Below are 18080 nucleotides of genomic sequence, written 5' to 3'. Positions count from 1 at the left end.
AGCCAGCTACAGTAACTACCTGTCTCTTTCAGCCGGTCCATAGCCAGCTACTGTATTTGTCCTTCTAACTTCGTCTCCTACTAGGCCTACCATTCTTTCTTGATTTGTCTACTAGACAAAATTCATTTCAGTCAATCCCTTAGGCCTGCTACTTACTACATGCCCCTCTCAGATTCCCAGCTAGGTATCATATCCCTTTGTCCCCTACAAATACTTGGTACTCCTACTGTCCCCATATCTATTTGCAAAGCATATTCACTGAGAGTACAAAACATTAAGAATACCTTCCTACTATTTTTTTCCCTCAGAACAGTCTCAATTCGTCGGGACATTACAAGGTGTAGAAAGCGTTCCACAGGGATGCTGGCCCATGATGACTCCAATGCTTCCCATAGTTGTCATGTTGGCTGGATGTCCTTTAGCGGGGGAAACTATTGAGCATGAGAAACCCAGCTGCGTTACAGTTCTTGACACAAATACGTGTGCCTGGCATCTTCTATCATACCCCATTAAAAATCCTTTCTTTAACCACCCTCCTCCCCTTCATCTACACTGGTTGAAGTGAATGTGACGTCATAAAGGGATCATAGCTTTCACCTGGATTCACCTGGATTCACATGTCATGGAAAGAGCAGGTGTTCTTAATGTTTTGTACACTCAGTGTAGACTGAATATACTGTAGTGTATAGGCCAGGTGTGATTTACAGCTTTTACCATCCAGAGTTTGGGAGATTGTATTTGAGCTCCTGTAATTTCAGTTTAAACACTTGTTTGCATGTGTGTGTGTGTTTACACCAAAACTAATTTGGACCAAAGACAAACTAAAATCATAGATCCATTATTGTATCACAATTCAATAACCAAAGGGAGGAGAGTTCGGGAGTTGGAAAAAATGCATGTACACACAATCAAACTCATGCAGACCACTCGCTAACCACACATAACACTCCTATCCACCCTAATTCGAGATCTGATGGGCATTTTTCCTAATTGGCCTGCACACCCTTTACCAGAGGCCCAATGGAATCATCTTCATTTCAGATCAGAGAGAGAGAAAGAGAGAGGCCCTGATGGAATCATCTTCATTTCAGATCAGAGAGAGAGAGAAAGAGAGAGGCCCTGATGGAATCATCTTCATTTCAGATCAGAGAGAGAGAGAAAGAGAGAGGCCCTGATGGAATCATCTTCATTTCAGATCAGAGAGAGAGAGAAAGAGAGAGGCCCTGATGGAATCATCTTCATTTCAGATCAGAGAGAGAGAGAAAGAGAGAGGCCCTGATGAAATCATCTTCATTTCAGATCAGAGAGAGAGAGAAAGAGAGAGGCCCTGATGGAATCATCTTCATTTCAGATCAGAGAGAGAGAGAAAGAGAGAGGCCCTGATGGAATCATCTTCATTTCAGATCAGAGAGAGAGAGAAAGAGAGGCCCTGATGGAATCATCTTCATTTCAGATCAGAGAGAGAGAGAAAGAGAGAGGCCCTGATGGAATCATCTTCATTTCAGATCAGAGAGAGAGAGAAAGAGAGAGGCCCTGATGGAATCATCTTCATTTCAGATCAGAGAGAGAGAGAGAAAGAGAGAGGCCCTGATGGAATCATCTTCATTTCAGATCAGAGAGAGAGAGAGAGAGAGGCCCTGATGGAATCATCTTCATTTCAGATCAGAGAGAGAGAGAAAGAGAGAGGCCCTGATGGAATCATCTTCATTTCAGATCAGAGAGAGAGAGAAAGAGAGAGGCCCTGATGGAATCATCTTCATTTCAGATCAGAGAGAGAGAGAAAGAGAGAGGCCCTGATGGAATCATCTTCATTTCAGATCAGAGAGAGAGAGAAAGAGAGAGGCCCTGATGGAATCATCTTCATTTCAGATCAGAGAGAGAGAGAAAGAGAGGCCCTGATGGAATCATCTTCATTTCAGATCAGAGAGAGAGAGAAAGAGAGAGGCCCTGATGGAATCATCTTCATTTCAGATCAGAGAGAGAGAGAAAGAGAGAGGCCCTGATGGAATCATCTTCATTTCAGATCAGAGAGAGAGAGAAAGAGAGAGGCCCTGATGGAATCATCTTCATTTCAGATCAGAGAGAGAGAGAAAGAGAGAGGCCCTGATGAAATCATCTTCATTTCAGATCAGAGAGAGAGAGAAAGAGAGAGGCCCTGATGGAATCATCTTCATTTCAGATCAGAGAGAGAGAGAAAGAGAGAGGCCCTGATGGAAGCCGACAGACGATGAACGTCAGTGGGCACGACGGACACTGGCAAGGAGACTTGGCACGGCTCCCTACCTGTTTGAGGCCCGTTTGCACTCCTCCAGGCTGTGGTGCTGCCCTCTACCATCTCTTCTCCCAGTCCTCCCAGATCAGGTGCTGTGGCCCAGTCCAGCCTACACTGGGAAGAGACACAAAGAGTGGCGGAGAGTAGTTCATCATCCTGTTTCAGAAAATCATGCAAAAACTGTTCAATTGAATGAGTTATACTTTAATATTCAGCTATGTTCATTCTATGATGGGGGGTATCCTACAAAGGCATTACCACACAAAAACAATGATGATGACATAAGGATATGCAAAATATAGAATGCCATGATGCTGTGTTAGCACCCTTGTTATGGTAAAGGTCAACGTGTGGAGTAAACAGTGTTGTGGTGATTAAACATCATGGTAGTAGAAGCATAGCGCTGGGAGGTAGAGAGGGAGGAGAGGAGGGATGGGAGAGGGCAGATAGATCGGGGGGCTGAATTCCCACTCCCAATCGGAGTGTAATCAGGGCACTGTCCTCGACACACACACCCTCCCCCACAGTGCCTCGCCGTCTACCCATAACCCCTGTGTGGGTCTGTGGGCTTCCCCTGACCCACTTAAACACATCTGGATCAGCTGCACTTACCTCCTCACACTCACCCACACCCACATACACACGCTTATGCATACAAATGCTTATCCATAAGGGACCAAAACACAAATTCACATACAGGAAACAGGAACATGCAGTAAAAGCACATACAGACAGTACAAGCCTACATACAGACATTCAAAGACACAAAACACATATAAAGTGTTGTCACAAGAAGAAGATCCCATTCATAATTGACTCTAGATCATTCAAGATGAAGACAATGCCTCATGTAGCTGCAACAAACTATCTGTGATTAGAATTGAAGTTGACCACATCCCTGTAGCATTTTTCAAAAGCTTTGTTTCAATGGCAGAGCTCCAGAAAAAGACTAAATACACAGCATATGTAAAGAATACTGTGTAAAGCAGATACCTTTGAGAGCCAAAGGTTGTTTTGGTAGTGTTCTGCTGGATGTTAACTGTTGGGTTTGAAGCACAGAGGGGCCTACACAGAGGCAGGAGGCATGAAAGGGCACATGAAGAGAGCGATTAGGCATTTGAAACAGGGGAATACTATCGCCGGTATATCGCTTCCAAAAATGTGAAACCTTTGAAGTGTGTTTGAGGCGAGGGAGCAAAGGTGTGTGTTTGAGGCAATAGTGAGTTGGCTTGTCAGGGTGTGTGTGTGTGTGTGTGTGTGTGTGTGTGTGTGTGTGTGTGTGTGTGTGTGTGTGTGTGTGTGTGTGTGTGTGTGTGTGTGTGTGTGTGTGTGTGTGTGTGTGTGTGTGTGTGTGTGTGTGTGTGTGTGTGTGTGCATGCGTGTGTGCGTGCGTGCGTGTGTGCATGCGTATGTTGAAGTCCCTCTTGCCTAACTAAACATACAAAATACAAAACCCAGGTAAATGACATGGCGTTCTCTGTATATGCCCAGTGGCTCTCATTTCTCTTCACAGACTGAGTTCAGAGGGCAAGTTAGACCTGCATATGCTGGACCCCACAGTCAGCCACCTACACACACACACTATTAGCCTGTGGCTACAGCATTCAAAGAGGTGTGATACTGAAAAGCAGAGGCAGAGGGAACAGTGGGGTTTGCAGGGTCCATGGCAGGGTATTGATCAAGGTTAGTTTCGTGGAAAACGGATCCCTCCCAACAGGGCTGTGCCTGAGGGGCATAAGAGCAACACTCCACTAGGTGTGTGTGTGTGTGTGTGTGTGTGTGTGCACGTGTGTGTGTGTGTGTGCACGTGTCAATGTGTGTGTGCACGTGTCAATGTAATACATCTACATATCGTATGTCTGTGTCTGTGTGCATGTGGCAACGTGTTCGCGATTCTGTGTGTGTTTCTTGTGTAAGTGTATTTCTACGTGTGTGTGAATACCATGGCTTAAGGATATCCGCTAGTAACTCCAGTCGGTGTCTATTAGATTGAAATAACACTGCTAAAAAGGTAAATATCACAGGCTGAGGCAGGTTGGTATACTGTAACATCATGGTACTGTAATGAGCAGGCAGCTCAATCGTAATTAAGGAGAGGAGATGAGGAAAGAAGGATTTCAAAGACTATTGGAACACAGCAGGTAGTGAAACTATTAATCTCATTGGCCTGTAGCGCTGTAGTGCTATGAGTAGACTGCAGGAATCTCTCTCTCTTTCACTCTCTTTCTCAAAAGGAAAACTATTTATGTCTCTCTCAAATATACGCGTGCACACACACAACACACACATCACACACCACACACACACACCTAGCAGAAACACAGATGTGTAAAAACCTGTCTGCTACAACACACTGAGCTCATGGGCTAGGAAGAAAATGACCTCCACATTGAAAGAGTTCCAGCACACACAGGAATACAGTCCTTCTATCAAGGAGAGAGGCAAGAGGGAAAGGGGATTGAACAGGCCTCACATATAAACTCATACACATACTACAGGCTCACAGGAATCATGGATATATTTATATTTATATTTGTGTGGTCTTGTTTTCTCTTGCATAAAATGGTAGTGGGCCGTCAAAAGCAAGAAAGCAGGTAGCCATGTGATTCTCTCTCTCCTTTACTCTGTACATCCATCTCTCCTCTCTCTCCCTCTCTCTGGTCAATCTAATGGATGGTGAATTCCCTGCCTACTCATGCATACCGCTGGCAAATTGTCCTTCTCAGATCGCAGCCCTGCTGCCGTGTGATTTGTGAAAGACGGAGAACGTCGGAGCGACAGGGAGAGTCTCCAGCTTATATTGGATATAGACAAACTAGTCCAAAAGGTGCATTTGAAGAAAATTATATATTTGACGGCTCACAAGCCGGCAGGGCTGGGTGTCCGTGTATGCCTGTGAGAGAGAACGAGACGGACATAGACAGAGCCAGAAAGAGAGAGAGAGAGAGAGAGAGAGAGAGAGAGAGAGAGAGAGAGAGAGAGAGAGAGAGAGAGAGAGAGAGAGAGAGAGAGAGAGAGAGAGAGAGAGAGAGAGAGAGAGAGAGAGAGAGAGAGAGAATAGAAAAGTGAAGGCTGTGACCTTGGTATGAGATGCCTTTCTCAGGTTATTGTATGCATGTGTGTGCAAGTGTTTTTGTCATCGTACCATTGGGTAAAGAAGAAAAAATACTAACAACCTTCACCTTCAGAAGCCCACTATTCTACTCCCAGATGTATAATAGCAGCTCCCTGCTATGGATTACTGATCCCTTGTCACCCAAACTACACCACACTGTCCATCTAGTCCCCTGCATGTCATTTGGGTCTGTAATAGGATCCAGAGTACAAAAAAAGGAGGAACCGAGGTGGAACCCAGATAGAATATTAAATGTTGGATGTAGTATTGTGGGATAATTCAATCTCAGGTCACTGCAAGCCATTGTTTCACTTCTGTATGTGTATATCTAGAGAAGAGCACTGGTTATTCAAGGTATTAACAGCTTAGAGCGCCCCCTGTTGGTTGTGTGATATCTTCACAGTGTTAGAGCGGATCGGTTGTCGATTATTATTGCCTGGCCCCCAAGATCAGGCATAATAGCCGAGCCCATCGGATAGCCTTGAGTGAGAACAATTAGCAAGTGCTCTTAAGAGAGCTTCTAGAGCTGTTAATGACTGGAGCTACAGGGAAAACACTCAGCTCTGCTAGCAGTCTAGCATAACAATGAGACAGGATTACACATAAAAATACAGTCTGGTGTATCAGCTTCTAACCTGTTGAGTGATGGAAGAAAATTCCTAGGTAACAGTGACTGTGAGGAAAGAACAGTGCAGACATGCCCACAGTACATACACCCCCAATGGATTACAATCAAATGCAGAACACACCCACACAAGCAGAGGCACGTCATTTTAACCTGTGTCTGTCTCTCTCCAACAAACCCGAATATAAACAAAAACATGCACACATACACACAGGGACAAACACACACACAAACGTTCACAAAAGAACATGGCTACACAGTAAAGCTTTCATAAACGAGCCTACTTTAAGGCAAGACGCAAGCTATTAGCCCCCACAAAAAAAGAACAAATAAAAAGAAAAGCGAGGAGGGAGAGAAAGGCACAGGCTAATTCAGAACACTAGGTGCAGAATGTGCCAAGTCTGCCTTCCCCTTTCAAAGGAACGGCCGCTGCAGCTTTCCAGCCATAAACATCTAGCGGGGAGGTCTGCTTAGGGACTAGCCACATTAAACATGCTTACTAAAAAAAGGAATTTTGGCACAAGGACGCCAACTTCTCTTTTTTCCCTTTCTTCTCTTGCTCTCCCTGCCTACTTCAAATGTCCTGATCTTTAATCTGGGGGCCAGAGTATGCTAGACAGATTAGGACAGCAGCTACTGACAAGGTCGTTTAAATCTCTGCTGGCTGACACACCTGGCACTGGAGATGCTTAGGAACGATCCTCCAAAGGGCTGCACAGAGGAAGAGTAATGGGGGAAGAGCCGAGAGAGAAGTCACAGTGTCTGGAACGGGACACCAGCGTTTGGACCTGTTAAATGGGCCCAAACATGTAAACGGCCTGAGGAAAATCTTGGGATCCACAACGGACTCAGTGTGCCGGTTTGGAATGCCATGTTTTCCATGCAGGAGAGCAATGTATTGGATATGAGGTAGGAATGCAGACGAGAGTGTGGCACTTATATTATGTGTTGAAGTGTGTGTGTGTGTGTGTGTGTGTGTGTGTGTGTGTGTGTGTGTGTGTGTGTGTGTGTGTGTGTGTGTGTGTGTGTGTGTGTGTGTGTGTGTGTGTGTTATATCCTTCCTGTGTGTGTGTGTGTGTGTGTGTGTGTGTGTGTGTGTGTGTGTGTGTGTGTGTGTGTGTTTGAGGGAGTGGGTGTTAACGGTATGTGCTCCAAGGGGAGTCTCAGAGCCGATGGTTTCTCAGTGTGAAAGTGTTGATTTCATAACACTTCAGAGCTCCAAACTGTCAAACCACACAGCACCAGTCACAATAGACACAGTACATGCATACACAATATGGTGCCCATATGCCTGTGATGACATCCAGATGAGTGGCTTCCAGAGCCACTACTGGAACTGCAATGTTGATCCATTTTGGACCAGCCCCTGAGAGAATAGAATCTGAGGAGGATTCATTTTGGATCAGCCCCTGAGAGAATAGAATCTGAGGAGGATTCATTTTGGATCAGCTCCTGAGAAAATAGAATCTGAAGAGGATTCATTTTGGATCAGCCCCTGAGAGAATAGAATCTGAGGAGGATTTATTTTCGACCAGCCCCTGAGAGAATAGAATCTGAGGAGGATTCATTTTGGATCAGCCCCTGAGACAATAGAATCTGAGGAGGATTCATTTTGGATCAGCCCCTGAGACAATAGAATCTGATGAGGATTCATTTTGGATCAGCCCCTGAGAGAATAGAATCTGAGGAGGATTCATTTTGGATCAGCTCCTGAGAAAATAGAATCTGAAGAGGATTCATTTTGGATCAGCCCCTGAGAGAATAGAATCTGAGGAGGATGTATTTTCGACCAGCCCCTGAGAAAATAGAATCTGAGGAGGATTCATTTTGGATCAGCCCCTGAGACAATAGAGTCTGAGAAGGATTCCTTTTCAACCAGCCCCTGGGAGAACAGAATCTGAGGAGGATTCATTTTGGATCTGCGATTTCAGTCAGACTGCAGGGACTTATATAGAAAATGAAACAAAGAACAGGTCTAGGATTCTCCGCTGTGCCTTCCTTCCAAGTTGCCCAACCCTCACCAGTGGTAGATTAGACTGCTTAGCGCTCACTGCAGGCTAGCTAATCGCTAGGGGTGTGGGGGTGCTCTCATCCCCCACTCCCTTTTCCTCCTCGACCCCCAATCCCACCCCCACATTGCCCGCAGGGCATCATCACAGTGACAGCGGTGACAGTAATCTTGCGGTAACAGTTTGGATGCGTTGTCATTAAGCCGCCACCATGACACTGAGATGATTGCCCTGAAGAGGATGGCCGTAATGCAGGAGCCAGCCAGCCAGGAGGAGAGAAACCACGCCGGGCTAAAAATACTATCACACAATGCATCTCATAATTGGTTTATGCAGTGCAATACTGTAGCAGCAACCCCTATCACATTAACAGCCAAGTGCTAGACAATGGGCTGAGATGGGTAGAGAGGTGGATGGTGGTGGTGCGTCATTCCAGAACAGTGTTCTGAGCACTATAAGTCATGATTCAACCAACCCCCTAACATATTATGAGTTATCGTCACTTCCTGATTGACTAGGTACAGTACAGGTACTAGATATATGTCTATGCTAAAGACAATGAAGTACAATGCCTCTGTGTCAGTAACAAAAGTTAAGGATATGGACAAAAGAAGTGAGCGAGATTTAAGAACACTGTCTCTAGTTCTGTGCCCTACATCTCCATAAATCCTAATACTGAGTCATTCTGTGTGAAAGAAAGGGAGAGAAAAAAAAGAAGAGAATAAATGCATTTTCTCTCCCTCTCCTTCCCCTCAGTGTGTCGGTGTGGCCAGACAGGGGAGCAGATGGTGGTTTAAGCAGAAAATTCATGAGCGCCACAATCTTAATGTTGCAGAAAGAAATGAAAAGGACTTGCATCAAACCAACAGACAAACGCACTTGCTAATATTAATGCACTCTTCATTCATCCAATGTGCTTCCTAATTGCTTTTCTGTACACAGTAATATGGCACCTGCTGCTCAACTGCGGCTCACGCGTCAGGGGAGGATAGGATAGAGGGAGAGAGGCTACAGATCTACAACTCAGCAGCTCTCTCTCTCTCTCTCTCTCTCTCTCTCTCTCTCTCTCTCTCTCTCTCTCTCTCTCTCTCTCTCTCGACGGATACACGGCTGTGGATCACGTGCTGGACCTGTCAACATTCCTCATTAAAATGCTATACTTACAGCAGGAAGGAGAGGGAACACCACAGGAAAAAATGAAAGCACTCGGTAAACAGTCAGTTATACGAGTCAGACATAGGGGGAGGAAGAGGAAGAGTGAAAGGGAGAGAGAGTAGGAGGAGGCTTCTCTGGAATCAGCCCCTCAGAGACAGAATGGGAAACAGGACACATTTAAAGTAACTCTCCAGTGAAACTCTCACTTGTTGAGAGGAGTACTATTGGCCGGGCAAAGTCACAGAACTCTCACTTGTCGAGAGGAGTACTATTGGCCGGGCAAAGTCACAGAACTCTCACTTATCGAGAGGAGTACTATTGGCCGGGCAAAGTCACAGAACTCACAGTTGTCGAGAGGAGTACTATTGGCCGGGCAAAGTCACAGAACTCTCACTTGTCGAGAGGAGTACTATTGGCCGGGCAAAGTCACAGAACTCACAGTTGTCGAGAGGAGTACTATTGGCCGGGCAAAGTCACAGAACTCTCACTTGTCGAGAGGAGTACTATTGGCCGGGCAAAGTCACAGAACTCTCACTTGTCGAGAGGAGTACTATTGGCCGGGCAAAGTCACAGAACTCACAGTTGTCGAGAGGAGTACTATTGGCCGGGCAAAGTCACAGAACTCACAGTTGCATTATTGTTTTGGGATATGACCTTCCATGACCAAACTCAAAATAAAATGTATTACGATCACCAAATAGACCAAAAACGCATTCACGTACAGTACCAGTCAAAAGTTTGGACACACCCACTACAAGTTATTTTTTTCTACATTGTAAAATACTAGTGAAGACATCAAAACTATGAAATAACACATATGGAATCATGTGGTACCCGAAAAAGTGTTAAACAAATCAAAATATATTTGAGATTTGAGATTCCTCAAAACAGACACCCTTTGCCTAGATGACAGCTTTGCACACTCTTGGCATTCTCTCAACCAGCTTCATGAACCTGGAATGCATTTCAGTTAACAGGTGTGCCTTGTTCAAAGTTAATTTGTGGATTTTTTTTACTCCTTAATGCGTTTGAGCCAATCAGTTGTGTTGTGACAAGGTAGGGGTGGTATACAGAAGGTTGCCCTATTTGGTAAAATACCAAGTCCATATTATGGCAAGAACAGCTCAAATAAGCAACGAGAAATGACAGTCCATCATTACTTGAAGAAATGAAGGTCACTCAATTCAGAACATTTCCAGAACTTTGAAAGTTTCTTCAAATGCAGTCGCAAAAACATCAAGCACTATGATGAAACTGGCTCTCACGAGGACCAGAGACACTTGTTTGGGCCAAGAAACACAAGGGTCACGTGAGTTTTGTTTTCATCTTCATTTACCAATTCAATTAAAACACTCTGTTACTACAAATTTGATAGGTTCTTATTTAAATGAAAGAGACAGAAACCAGTCTCCATGTCAGCAAGTTTTATTGATGAGAGAGCTCTCCCGTACATACACAAAGACGTTAATGTTATAACATTCTAACCTACGCACATACATACACACTAACATTTGGATTCTCTCTTTTTCTACTGAAGTCTCACCACAGTTTAGTACCACTCAGCTGACAGTTCCAGTCCCCCCCAGATACGGGAAACCTGGACGGGCTCTCCCTGTCCTATCTTATCTCCCCAGAGTTATACCTGGTTCGGTTCAAACATAGGTTAAGGATCCTCTTTGTATTCGTTAGGCACACACATGCATTCCTCTCTTCCCCCCTCCAACCTAGTTGGAGCTGTGTTTATTATTTTTAAATACTCCTTGTTCATGCTACATAACCTCTAATCCCTAATGGTTAAGTTCCTGGGTATAATTATTTAATCATTTATCTTAAACCTTAATAAAATGTTTTAACATGAGCACTGGACATTAGACTGGTGGAAATCTGTCTTTTGGACTGATGATTCCAAATTTTTGATTTTTGGTTCCAACCACTGTGTCTTTGTGAGAAGCATAGTAGGTGAACGGATGATCTCCGCATGTGTGGTTCCCACCGTGAAGCACGGAGGAGGGGGTGTGATGGTGTGGGGATGCTTTGCTGGTGACACTGCCAGGAATTTAGTTAGAATTCAAGGCACAATTGAACTTTATACTCGTGGTTTCGCAACAGTACAGTTAACTGCCCTGCCCTCAAACCAAGGCCGTCTGCTTTCTAATTATCTATAGGCTGTTTCAAGTTGTCAATTTAAAATGATTTTCTAACAAGTTTTATTTTCTAACAACAGTTTAAATTGAGGTGTGTTCCGCCTCCTCGTCAATTCACATAAGAAGTAGCCCATTCCACTGTTGGACAATTTATGTTTGAGGCTTTACTGAACCGAAAAAACTTCTCTCTTCTATGAGAGCCCAAGCGCTTCCAAGGTGTTTCCCGAGATCAAGTCTGAAGACATTGCACATCTCTCGTCAGAATAGGGTTTGCACCAATATCCCCCCAGCACCTTATCTGGCTGGTGCCCGCATTGCCCTTGTGGTGGTTTTCCTTACAAATTGTACTTTGGACATGTGTGCGTTCCTATCAAAGTAAGTGGGTTATTTTCTGTATACATCGTGTTGTCCTTTCTGCTGTAGCACAACATATATGGATCATAATGTATTTACTGTTTTATTCAGATGTTTTCCATCACTGGTGACAAATCATGCATTCCAATTCTTGCATAGATTGTAATGGACACATATGATGTGTGTAAAATACTTTTTGGAATGTTATGATGAGGTAATGCTACGTGTTGCGCCATGTTTGTCGACATCATACAATGCATTCTGGTTGTCACGTAAGTGTCTGTCAGACCAAAGATGTTATAACAAGGGATAGTTCACTCGACTGACTTAGGGTGCTTTCAAGACAACTGTGAACTCCAAAAAAATACTAGGTACAATCTTGACGTCAATGATTTTCAGGTCGGAAAGTCGGAGCTCTAGAAAGAGGCCCGAGTTCCCGAGTTGGAATTCTGAGTTGGATGAAACTATTTTTCCCAGTCTTAGTTTTTATCCAAATCCCAGTTGTCTTGAATGTACTGAAGTCAGAAGTCTGAGATTTCCCAGTTCCCAGTTGTTTTGAACATGGTATCAGATTGTAACTTTGGTACCTCAGGATTGACAGCTCAGACCCCCCTTTCCAGGGATTTTATTTGTCCTTAGAGTATTAAACTTCTCTTGTGTTTGTCCCCCATTTATTGATAAATCCCCCATCATAGTAATATTTCCTGCATCCTATCCCCCCACGATACCTTCCCCCATGTCTACACCACATTGACATGAAAACCATCTGCAAATGAAATGAATCCCCCCACAAATCCCCCTGAAATGGTTTCATCCCTGTTTTGGTGTGATGATCTATGAGGTGAAAACATCTAATTTGCTTTGTAATTTGTCAAAAAGAGTAAACAACTTTTCAAGTCATGTACTCCAGTTCTTGTATACACTGTAACAAGTACATCGACTATTTGTTATATGCTGAAAAGTGGCTAAACTAAGTTAATATTTTTCAGGCAATGAGCACCGCCATCTTTAACTTTGTTTATTTGCGTCTTATAGTGAATGGAATTCTGGGATTAAGGAGTTTTCGCCAAGTCAAACATAAAAAACATGGCTGCCCTCATGAGGAATTTAGCTGCTGTTAGCTTAGCTGACAGCATTTCTTTTCGAAACAGAACTACATTAGTCTATTGTGCTCACCAGGGATGTAGTACATCGTAAACAAGTCTAGCTGTTAGGTTGCTAACTCATGATCCGTTTTTTTGTCACTGCAACATGTTATTTAGACTGTTGTGATGCTTGATGATGACGTTCACATTGTTCACATTGATCTTTTACAATAAAAGGTTAAATTGAGGAATAAAGTTTAAGACCTTTATTTTCATCAGAACCTAAAAATATTCAGATGCTGTTCAGACAACAATGCTGTTTAGACGCGTTTGTTGCATCATACGTTCTGTTGCTACTGCTCCAATCACAAGTTGGTGATCGTAAGGGTCAAAGGGTTAACCAGCATGGCTCCCACAGCATTCGACGGCGATGCGCCATCCCATCAATTGAGATGTTTGGGATGAGTTGGACTGCAGAGTGAAGGAAAAACAGCCAACAAGTGCTCAGCATATGTGGGAACTCCTTCAAGACTGTTGGAAAAGCATTCCAGTCTAGTACCTCATGAAGCTGGTTGAGAGAATGCCAAGAGTGTGCAAAGCTGGCATCAAAGCAAAGGGTGGCTGCTTTGAAGAATCTAACATCTAAAATACAATTTGATTTGTTTAACACTTTTTTGGTTATGACATGCTTCCATATGTGTTAATTCATTGTTTTGATGTCTTCACTATTACTCTACAATGTAGAAAACAGTAAACAATAAGACAAACCATTGAATGAGCAGGTCTGTCCAAAGTTTGACTGGTACTGTATGTACTGTAGAGTAGGTACAGTGAAGAAAGAAGTAACGGCTTAGCCAAAAGTCATAAAAACACAAAGGCCATTATATGTAGCTAGTGAATGGCTATGCCACCTTCAAAGCATTACTCTGATGGCTGCAAGTGATTTTGCAGAAATGTTGGAACCCACTATAAAACTGGCATGCCTACAGCCACTTTTCATTTCTTAGTGTTGGCATGAATAGAATGTCATTTATATTGTTCATACAAGGTTTTATCACAAATTCAGATTATCTTCAGAGGGAAAATGTCCAACCTTGTCTTCAGCAAACCACCCAATTCATAATTTTCTTCTACATTCTTGTTCTTCATTTTAATACTCGGGGAATTTTGCAATTGATCACAACAAAATGTAATTGTTTGTAGAGTTCCACCTTGAGAGGATCAGTTTGGGACCAGCGGTACCCCCCCCCCTATAGCCCTACCATTATCTGCAGACCAGCTGCTGTTAAATGCACTAAATTGTAATATAATGAACATGTGAATTACAAGAAATTACAGAGTGAAATTGAATAAATCCTTAGAGCAATACATTGTCCTTTCTCTTTACATCATACTTGATTGATGCATATTCTATGGAGATAGTGCATATTATCTTGTCTGGAGAAAAATAAAGTTAACTTCAATTTGTTGTTTGATGGATGCCTAAAAAATATCCTTTGTATTATAGAGGGGCATAATGTTAACAGAATGAACATACCGTTTATAACATTAGTATCACTCAAAAGTCAGGATTGTTATGCAGGTGAATGAGGACCCAAAAGCGACTTGGCGAAAACAGAGTCTTTAATCCAGTAAAGTAAATCTACAATCATAAAGCATAATTCCACTCGTAATGACGAGAACAGACTGGAGACTCGATCATGAACTGCAGGTTGCCTCGGGAAGGCACTTGAACGTAGCAGACTCAGACACCTGCTCACCACGCAGCATCTGAGGGAAACACGACACGACACGACAGGGCGATACACAGACACAGCACGGTGAACAATAGACAAGGATCCGACAGGGCAGAAACGGAAAACAAGGGGAGAAATAGGGACTCTAATCAGGGAAAAAGATAGGGAACAGGTGTGGGAAGACTAAATGATTGATTAGGGGAATAGGAACAGCTGGGAGCAGGAACGATAGAGAGAAGAGAGAGAGGAAGGGAGAGAGAAAAAGGAGAACGAACCTAAAAAGACCAGCAGGGGGAAAACGAACAGAGGGAAAAGCAAAATGACAAGATAATATAAGACAAAACATGACAGTACCCCCCCACTCACCGAGCGCCTCCTGGCGCACTCGAGGAGGAATCCTGGCGGCAACGGAGGAAATCATCAATAAGTGAACGGTCCAGCACGTCCCGAGACGGAACCCAACTCCTCTCCTCAGGACCGTAACCCTCCCAATCCACTAAGTATTGGTGACCCCGTCCCCGAGAACGCATGTCCATGATCCTACGTACCTTGTAAATAGGTGCGCTTTCGACAAGGACGGGAGGGGGGGAGGGAAGACGAACGGGGGTGCGAAGAAAGGGCTTGACACAGGAGACATGGAAGACAGGATGGACGCGACGAAGATGTCGCGGAAGAAGCAGACACGGAACGGACCAATGAACCGCGGAGTCAACTTACGAGAAGCTGTCGTAAGAGGAAGGTTGCGAGTGGAAAGCCACACTCTCTGGCCGCAACAATACCTTGGACCCTTAACTCTGTAACGGCAAAGTGCAGACCTCACCCTCCTCCAGGTGCGCTCACAACGTTGGACAAACGCTTGAGCGGAGGGAACGCTGGACTCGGCAAGCTGGGATGAGAACAGAGGAGGCTGGTAACCCAGACTACTCTGAAACGGAGATAACCCGGTAGCAGACGAAGGAAGCGAGTTGTGAGCGTATTCTGCCCAGGGGAGCTGTTCTGCCCAAGACGCAGGGTTTCTGAAAGAAAGGCTGCGTAGTATGCGACCAATCGTCTGATTGGCCCTCTCTGCTTGACCGTTAGACTGGGGATGAAACCCGGAAGAGAGACTGACGGACGCACAATCAAACGACAGAACTCCCTCCAAAACTGTGACGTGAATTGCGGGCCTCTGTCTGAAACGGCGTCTAACGGGAGGCCATGAATTCTGAACACATTCTCGATGATGATTTGTGCCGTCTCCTTAGCGGAAGGAAGTTTAGCGAGGGGAATGAAATGTGCCGCCTTAGAGAACCTATCGACAACCGTAAGAATCACAGTCTTCCCCGCAGACAAAGGCAGACCGGTAATGAAGTCTAGGGCGATGTGAGACCATGGTCGAGAAGGAATGGGGAGCGGTCTGAGACGACCGGCAGGAGGAGAGTTACCTGACTTAGTCTGCGCGCAGTCCGAACAAGCAGCCACGAAACGGCGCGTGTCACGCTCCTGAGTCGGCCACCAAAAGCGCTGGCGAATAGACGCAAGAGTGCCTCGAACACCGGGATGACCAGCTAACTTGGCAGAGTGAGCCCACTGAAGAACAGCCAGACGAGTGGAAACAGGAACGAAAAGGAGGTTACTAGGACAAGCGCGCGGCGACGCAGTGTGCGTGAGTGCTTGCTTAACCTGTCTTTCAATTCCCCAGACTGTCAACCCGACAACACGCCCATAAGGAAGAATCCCTCGGGATCAGTAGAAGCCACAGAAGAACTAAACAGACGGGATAAGGCATCAGGCTTGGTGTTTTTGCTACCCGGACGGTAAGAAATCACAAACTCGAAACGAGCGAAAAACAACGCCCAACGAGCTTGACGGGCATTAAGTCGTTTGGCAGAACGGATGTACTCAAGGTTCTTATGGTCTGTCCAAACGACAAAGGAACGGTCGCCCCCTCCAACCACTGTCGCCATTCGCCTAGGGCTAAGCGGATGGCGAGCAGTTCGCGGTTACCCACATCATAGTTGCGTTCAGATGGCGACAGGCGATGAGAAAAATAAGCGCAAGGATGAACCTTATCGTCAGACTGGAAGCGCTGGGATAGAATGGCTCCCACGCCTACCTCTGAAGGTCAACCTCGACAATGAATTGTCTAGTGATGTCAGGAGTAACGAGGATAGGAGCGGACGTAAAACGTTCTTTTAGAAGATCAAAAGCTCCCTGGGCGGAACCGGACCACTTAAAACACGTCTTGACAGAAGTAAGAGCTGTGAGAGGGGCAGCAACTTGACCGAAATTACTGAATGAAACGCCGATAGAAATTAGCGAAACCTAGAAAGCGCTGCAACTCGACACGTGACCTTGGAACGGGCCAATCACTGACAGCTTGGACCTTAGCGGAATCCATCTGAATGCCTTCAGCGGAAATAACGGAACCGAGAAAAGTAACGGAGGAGACATGAAAAGAGCACTTCTCAGCCTTCACGTAGAGACAATTCTCTAAAAGGCGCTGTAGAACACGTCGAACGTGCTGAACATGAATCTCGAGTGACGGTGAAAAAAATCAGGATATCGTCAAGATAGACAAAAACAAAGATGTTCAGCATGTCTCTCAGAACATCATTAACTAATGCCTGAAAAACAGCTGGCGCATTGGCGAGACCAAACGGCAGAACCCGGTACTCAAAATGCCCTAACGGAGTGTTAAACGCCGTTTTCCACTCGTCCCCCTCTCTGATGCGCACGAGATGGTAAGCGTTACGAAGGTCCAACTTAGTAAAGCACCTGGCTCCCTGCAGAATCTCGAAGGCTGATGACATAAGGGGAAGCGGATAACGATTCTTAACCGTTATGTCATTCAGCCCTCGATAATCCACGCAGGGGCGCAGAGTTCCTTTTTCTTAACAAAAAGAACCCCGCCCCGGCCGGAGAGGAAGAAGGCACTATGGTACCGGCGTCAAGAGACACAGATAAATAATCCTCGAGAGCCTTACGTTCGGGAGCCGACAGAGAGTATAGTCTACCCCGAGGAGGAGTGGTCCCCGGAAGGAGATCAATACTACAATCATACGACCGGTGAGGAGGAAGGGAGTTGGCTCGGGACCGACTGAAGACCGTGCGCAGATCATGATATTCCTCCGGCACTCCTGTCAAATCGCCAGGTTCCTCCTGAGAAGTGGGGACAGAAGAAATGGGAGGAATGGCAGACATTAAACACTTCACATGACAAGAAACGTTCCAGGATAGGATAGAATTACTAGACCAATTAATAGAAGGATTATGACATACTAGCCAGGGATGACCCAAAACAACAGGTGTAAAAGGTGAACGAAAAATCAAAAAAGAAATAGTCTCACTGTGGTTACCAGATACTGTGAGGGTTAAAGGTAGTGTCTCAAATCTGATACTGGGAAGATGACTACCATCTAAGGCGAACATGGGCGTAGGCTTGTCTAACTGTCTGAAAGGAATGTCATGTTTCCGAGCCCATGCTTCGTCCATGAAACAACCCTCAGCTCCAGAGTCAATCAAGGCACTGCATGTAGCACCCGAAACGGTCCAGCGTAGATGGACCGACATAGTAGTACAGGATCTAGATGAAGAGACCTGAGT

The sequence above is a fragment of the Oncorhynchus gorbuscha genome, linkage group LG06 (assembly GCF_021184085.1).
Source record: "Oncorhynchus gorbuscha isolate QuinsamMale2020 ecotype Even-year linkage group LG06, OgorEven_v1.0, whole genome shotgun sequence".
Lineage (NCBI taxonomy): Eukaryota > Metazoa > Chordata > Actinopteri > Salmoniformes > Salmonidae > Oncorhynchus > Oncorhynchus gorbuscha.
This window is presented reverse-complemented; position numbering follows the sequence as displayed.